Genomic DNA, 6,000 nt, shown 5'->3' on the forward strand with positions numbered 1-6,000 from the left:
TGACCTATGCAGCTGAGACCTGGACAGTGACAAGTAGGGAAGAGAGTAGAATTCAAGTCAGCAAAATGAAATATGTAAAAAGTATGATAGAAAAGACTGAGAAACAAAGATGTGAGAAAGGTCTGAATGGAAAACCTAAATGAGAGAATTGACAGAATTAAACTAAGAAGATCTGAACACGTAAAGAGGACGGTGGAGGAAAAACTAACAAAACGGATGATGTAGATGAAGTTCGAGGGAAAGAGAGCGAGCGAGAGACCTAGAACAAGGTGGATTGATTCAATGAAGAGAAGTGCAAGAAGAAGAAACCTGGACTGGGACAAAATTATGGAAGAGGAATGGTGAAGGGGAGAGAAGGGTGGAAAAGTGCTATAAACGCCCTGACCCAGCATGCGCTGGATAAGAAGGAGGAGGATGATGAATATCCCTTGTACATTACTTCGTTAGCCTTCATTGGTATGTCTCTGTTCCATATTAATCTCCATACCTGGAGGTAAAAGGCACTCCCCAGTTGTATCCTCCTACTCTTCTTCCCGATACATTTCTGCTTATGCAGTCGTTCATATCCTCCTACTAATCCCCATATCCAGTCTTCCATTTTCTGTCAGTTTACTTCCCTAGTATTTAAAGTGTTCTGGTATTTCCAATTCCTCGTGTCCCATTTTGATAGCTCCTTTTCCTTCTTTACCTCCTCTACTCATCGCCGCTTGCTTGCTCTTCTCCACGTTGATCCTTAATCCCCATTGTTCAATCCTCTTCTTTAGTAGGCCTACATTCAGCTGCTGCACCTCCTTTTTTGTTAAGAAAGAAGCCATACTTTCCAGCGTCGACTTAGTTAAATGTAACGTTAAAACTCTTCAGTCTGTTGAACACACACATTAAATATAAATATTATACTACAAAATACCTGTAAAAAAAATTATTAAATGAAGGATAAAAATATACACTATTAAAGAATGACATGTTTCATTCTTGAAAGAACATTATCAGATTCTATCAATTCACACTCAAATATTTAGAAATAATATTTATGTTTATCGTTTAATACGAAGGAACTTGAAATCTGGAACTTAATGATGTCCTCTGTTGTCTCTACTCCAGCATTTACTGCAAAGTTTTGGACAACTGTAGTAAATGCTAGAATCAAGACAAAAGAGGACATATTAAGGTAATTTCCAGATTTCAAGTTCCTAAGCATCAAACAGAGATAAACATAAATATTATTTCTAAATATTTGAGTGTGAATTGATAGAATCTGATAATGTTCTTTCAAGATCAAAACATGTCATTCTTTGTTTAATAGTGTCTATTTTTATCCAGACTGAAGAGCTTTTAAGTTACATTTTACATCATCCTCATCTTATCCCCAGATCACAATATCATCTGCAAACAACATTACATTCATTCTTTCCCCTCTGTAATCTTCCCTTGCTGCCTTTATGATGCCATTATGAACAGCTTTGCTGACAACACACTTCCCTGTTTTAGCCAAGTGTCAATTCCGAACCATTCTGTTCTACATGTTTTCACACAGCTACAACAGTTATATATTGCTTTTATCATTGTTATTAGTTCCTCACCAATGCCCCTGCGTGGCAGGCTTTCCCAAACTTTTATTCTGCAGATACTGTTCAATGCCTTTTACAAGTCTATAGAAATCATTACAATATCCTTCCCATATTCCCAGCTCTTTTCCACAATCTGTCTCAGAATGAAAATGGGTTCCAATGTTGACCTTCCACTTCTGAATCCTAATTGTTCCTCTTGTAATTGACTTTTCACCTTTTCTCTAATTCTTCTTTCCAATATCCTTTCCATTACCTTGGCAACATGGGAGATGGTGATTCCTCAGTAGTTACCGCAGGAAAAGTGTACACCAAAAATCCACACACAAGGGAAGAACTACAGGAGAACAATCGGCAAGTTGTATTGAACATCTCAAAGTCCAAGATTCACCAAGTGTCTCTAAACCAGTTTAGGAGGTGCAAATGTTTGAGATTTGAGGGACATTAGTTTGAGCATCTCCTTTAATGCTACGTAAGATTTCAGACTCATAGTTTCACCAGAAACAGCTTTCTATTACTTATTTGATGCTCAGTAGTGCACCAGCCAGCAGGTGAACGTCAGTCCAGCAACTTACCATGGCTTGGATGGTGCTGCTGCTGCACATTTATAAAACAAAGAACCTGTAAAAAACTTTACAGGTTTAATTAAGTAGGGTAAGTGTGATATCAGTGTTGAACAAATTAAAACATTTTAAAGATCTCCACTTACTAGATCCAGCCCTAATAGGGCTGGAAAGAGGTCACGAGATATGTAAATTTTAATTTCAATATTGCGCTGTTAATTTCTCCAAAGGTATAATGAATAAACCCTGAAAGATCATCCACGTCATTTCTGAAGAATTATAGCTAAATATACTGATGGCTATTTTATAGTCAACTGTCTAACATTCAAGCACTCCTAAATGTCAGCCAACTGTGTTGGAAATCGATACTGCAACCTAGTTAGTACAACAGACGAGTGCCTTTACCAACTTGCACTTCCTAGCTGGCCAATTTTTTAAAAAAAATCAAACAAAATTCACACAATTACATTTCAGCAGGCAAAAATTATAATTTAACTTACAGTATATATTGCATATTTGTAATCTTTTCACAGAAAGCAAACAAGACACTTCTAAGGACTAGTTAATTTATGAAGGAAAAGTAGAGAAAAATTAATATAGACTAGGCTTTATAAACAAAAAGGAAATAAAGAACCTATCAGTTAAGAACTCTTAAATTTTCTTACAGGCACACATAAATGCTGTTAGATGCATTCATTAACATACAATGAACATGTTTAGGAACAAAACTACTCCGCCCTTGTTCAATTACTGTACCAGTTACAAAACACTGAATATTATAAAACAAATCTTTTAAAGAAAAACCACCACTCGAATTATGCAAAGAAAATGTTAGAATCCTATAAATTTCCCATACTTTTTAATATTTCTAATTCCAACATCCCTCACAGATCCATTTAACAATCTTCCTAAATATGCCTATATATCAACAGCTTCCTATAGACAGATATGACTTGGTTGCAATCCATTTATGGCACTAAGCTGAGTCATGGGACCATGCATCAGAAAGGAGTAACAGATAGTTCATTTTCTACAAAACATTGCTAATTCAAATAGGCCTAGATGAAATACTGATCTAACACACAACCCTTTAATAATCTAAAGCTTGCAGAATAATTCAATAAGAACCTGGAACAGAAATCTTTTGCACATAAGTCACTGAAAGCATATGTAATATGGGATTTCCTTTTGAGTAGCAATGAATCGAATTCAACATTAGATAACCACAGACAATTTCAAATAGGTGCTGCTCTTGGTTTTTAGATTCACGCCTGCCAGAAGAATAAACACCTTTAAAGCCAAAAGCGCCAATTTCAAAACAATATATAAATAACAGAAGAAGAAAAAAAAGAAGGGATCTGCTGTGATGGATGTCATTTACTCGGAAATTAGTATTCACTATTATGAAAGAAAGCTATTTCGTAATTATTTTACAGTTAAAGCAGTATTTACTGTTTTCCTGTAAAATTATCCCACAACATTCGAAAGTTTCAATATTTTTAAGAAAATCTACCTGAATTAAAACAAGGGATAACTCCGAGTCCAAACATTCACCTATATCGATTCACAAATTTAACAGTTCTGCAAGTAAGAATTGCTAGCCAAAACCTAATTTTAGAACGTTTAAAACATGTCAAATTCTATGAAAACGAAGGTTATACGTGCAACTAGGCATGCAAGGATATTACACAGCACCAAATAAGTTCTAATGAGAGCAGCGAAATACTCGACGCACACAGCTGATTGCATAAACAAACTTGTATGAACAAGATGAAGGCAAGGTTAAAAAAAAAAAAAAAGTGTGGGGGGAGGGGGGTTAAAGAAATAATCACTACTTCAGTTTCGAATCTTCTGTACGCTACATTACGTAGCTCGCCCACATTATACAGATCAATCGCCTAACCAACAAGCATAAGAAGTAAGGCAAATAAGAAAGAATACCTAGCCTTTGTTGATAAATATGTCCACCATTACTTACGTTAACGTAACTTAAGCATTACGGAAAATCTATTAAACAGTACGGCCTAATTAATCTATAAATTTGTGAACGGCTCTGCAATGCACGCTGCAGAACTGGGAATAGTATAAACAATTATAGTCCAAATGTGCCAAATATATTCTCGTTGTACCTTCATCAACCCCACATCACTGGCAGCCCTTTCAGATGCAGTTCCTGGTTGCTTTAATCCTACGTATAGTACGTACATTGTCCGCCAGATGTCAAATGAATAATGATAGTTGGCGGTTGGCATGGCAACACACTTGTTTACTATAAACAGCTGTTTCTACAAAGCGACTCGTACCTCCACTGTGGTGTTCACAAGTTGATAGTCAAAGCAAGAAATCCATAGCATAAAAGTGGAAGTGAGTTTATTTATACTAATGTACGATGTTATACTAATTAATGGGCAAAACATAGTTCTGTGACTACTTAAACCATTCAAAATAAGGGGATGGCAATTCATTGTCAGACACCAGCATGTTTCGATAAATGTTTTCCTTTAAAGATTTTTTTTTTTTTTTTTTTTTTTGCTATTAGTATAACGTCGCACTAACACATCGAAGGTTTTCGACGATGCAAGCATGGGAAAGTGCTAGCAGTCGGAAGGAAGCGGCCGTTGCCTGCATTAAGGTACAGCCCCAGCATTAGCCTGGTATGAAAATGGGAAACCATGGAAAACTGTGTTCAGGGCTGGGAACAGTGGGATTCAGACACAATATCCCCTGATTGTAAGCTGGCATCACTACTTGTTATTTGTCACAGAATTCACATACATGTCCAGGTTCTGTTGATGTGATGATAATTGTGTACTGCTAGGAATTCATGAAGTGGTGAGCTCTTGGTTTGTGTTGGTCCAAGTTCTGTTTAGTGTGGACTCTATTGCACAGAAGTCCAGCCAGATCCCTTTTCATTTTCTTTCACTTTTTTCCAGCAATTTCCTACATCTGTTCGCAGATGGCAGAGTAAACTTATATATTAAGTCATTAATTACGAAGGACTCTTTGGCAAGTTCATAAACTAGTCTTGACCATGTGTATTTAGAGACCCTGTTAACAGCCTACAGGAAGTGTGCTTTGATATTTTTCAGGCAGAGGAGGGCTCTCATGCTTAATCTGTCCCAAGTTATTCCATAGGTATAGGGTCGATCTTGGCTTCAAATAAGGCCAAGGCACAGCCAAGAAAAAGTCTGATTTTGTCTCTCATCTCATGAATAATTTTTGTAGCTCCTGCTGCTTTTTGTCTGGTGTGATGGTGGTGGTGGTGATTATTGTTTTAAGAGGAAGTACAACTAGGCAACCATCCTCTATATAACACTAATCTGAGGGAAAAAATTGAAGGGATCCGACACTTCGAAAAATGAAGATATCGGCCAAAGGAAGACAAGGGCCATGAAGGGCGTGAAAATGAAAGATTCCCTAGGCCTCAGAAACCTAATACCGTCAGGGTTGGAAAAGAACAAGAGTTGACCCAGAGAGGTTGGATAGGATAGATGAAAGTGAGGAGCCTGGCACAAGTAGAAGCAATGCCAGGACTCAGCTAAGGGCCCTGTGGTCACCAACCCATGCTCCAAAGTTCAGAGCCCCTGGGGCCCCTTTTAGTCACCTCTTACAACAGGCAGGGGATACCGTGGGTGTTATTCTGCCGCCCCCACCCACAGGGGGATGTCTGGTGTGAATCCTGAAGGAAGTCACTGCAGTCTACAACATTAAACTTAGATATCTGAAATTATTGACTGTATTTATTGGAACTTCTTTAAGGAATATTTTATTGTCTAATGCTTGCCATCCCCACCTAAAAGGCATATGCTCAGTCTTATCTAAGTTGATTGTCAGTTCATTTATATCTGTCCATTGGTCTAGTCCGTACAATA

The 6,000-nt window shown here is 37.4% G+C and overlaps 1 protein-coding gene across 6 annotated transcripts in view; it reads right to left on the minus strand.

Moving 5' to 3' along the window:
* Nucleotides 1-4,337, minus strand: part of LOC136857259 (uncharacterized) — a 124,658-nt gene extending 120,321 nt beyond the window's left edge. For 2 of the 6 annotated variants that reach the window (XM_067135766.2, XM_067135763.2), the window contains exon 1: nucleotides 3,642-3,859. The gene's annotated coding sequence lies outside the window, so the exon portion shown is untranslated. Of the gene's footprint in view, nucleotides 1-3,641; nucleotides 3,860-4,106; nucleotides 4,233-4,257 lie in introns of those variants that run through there. The other 4 variants (XM_067135759.2, XM_067135760.2, XM_067135764.2 and 1 more) reach the window with 4 other exon arrangements.
* Nucleotides 4,338-6,000: the final 1,663 nt, after the last annotated feature.

Source organism: Anabrus simplex, chromosome 1, assembly GCF_040414725.1.
Source record: "Anabrus simplex isolate iqAnaSimp1 chromosome 1, ASM4041472v1, whole genome shotgun sequence".
Taxonomy (NCBI): Eukaryota; Metazoa; Arthropoda; class Insecta; order Orthoptera; family Tettigoniidae; genus Anabrus; species Anabrus simplex.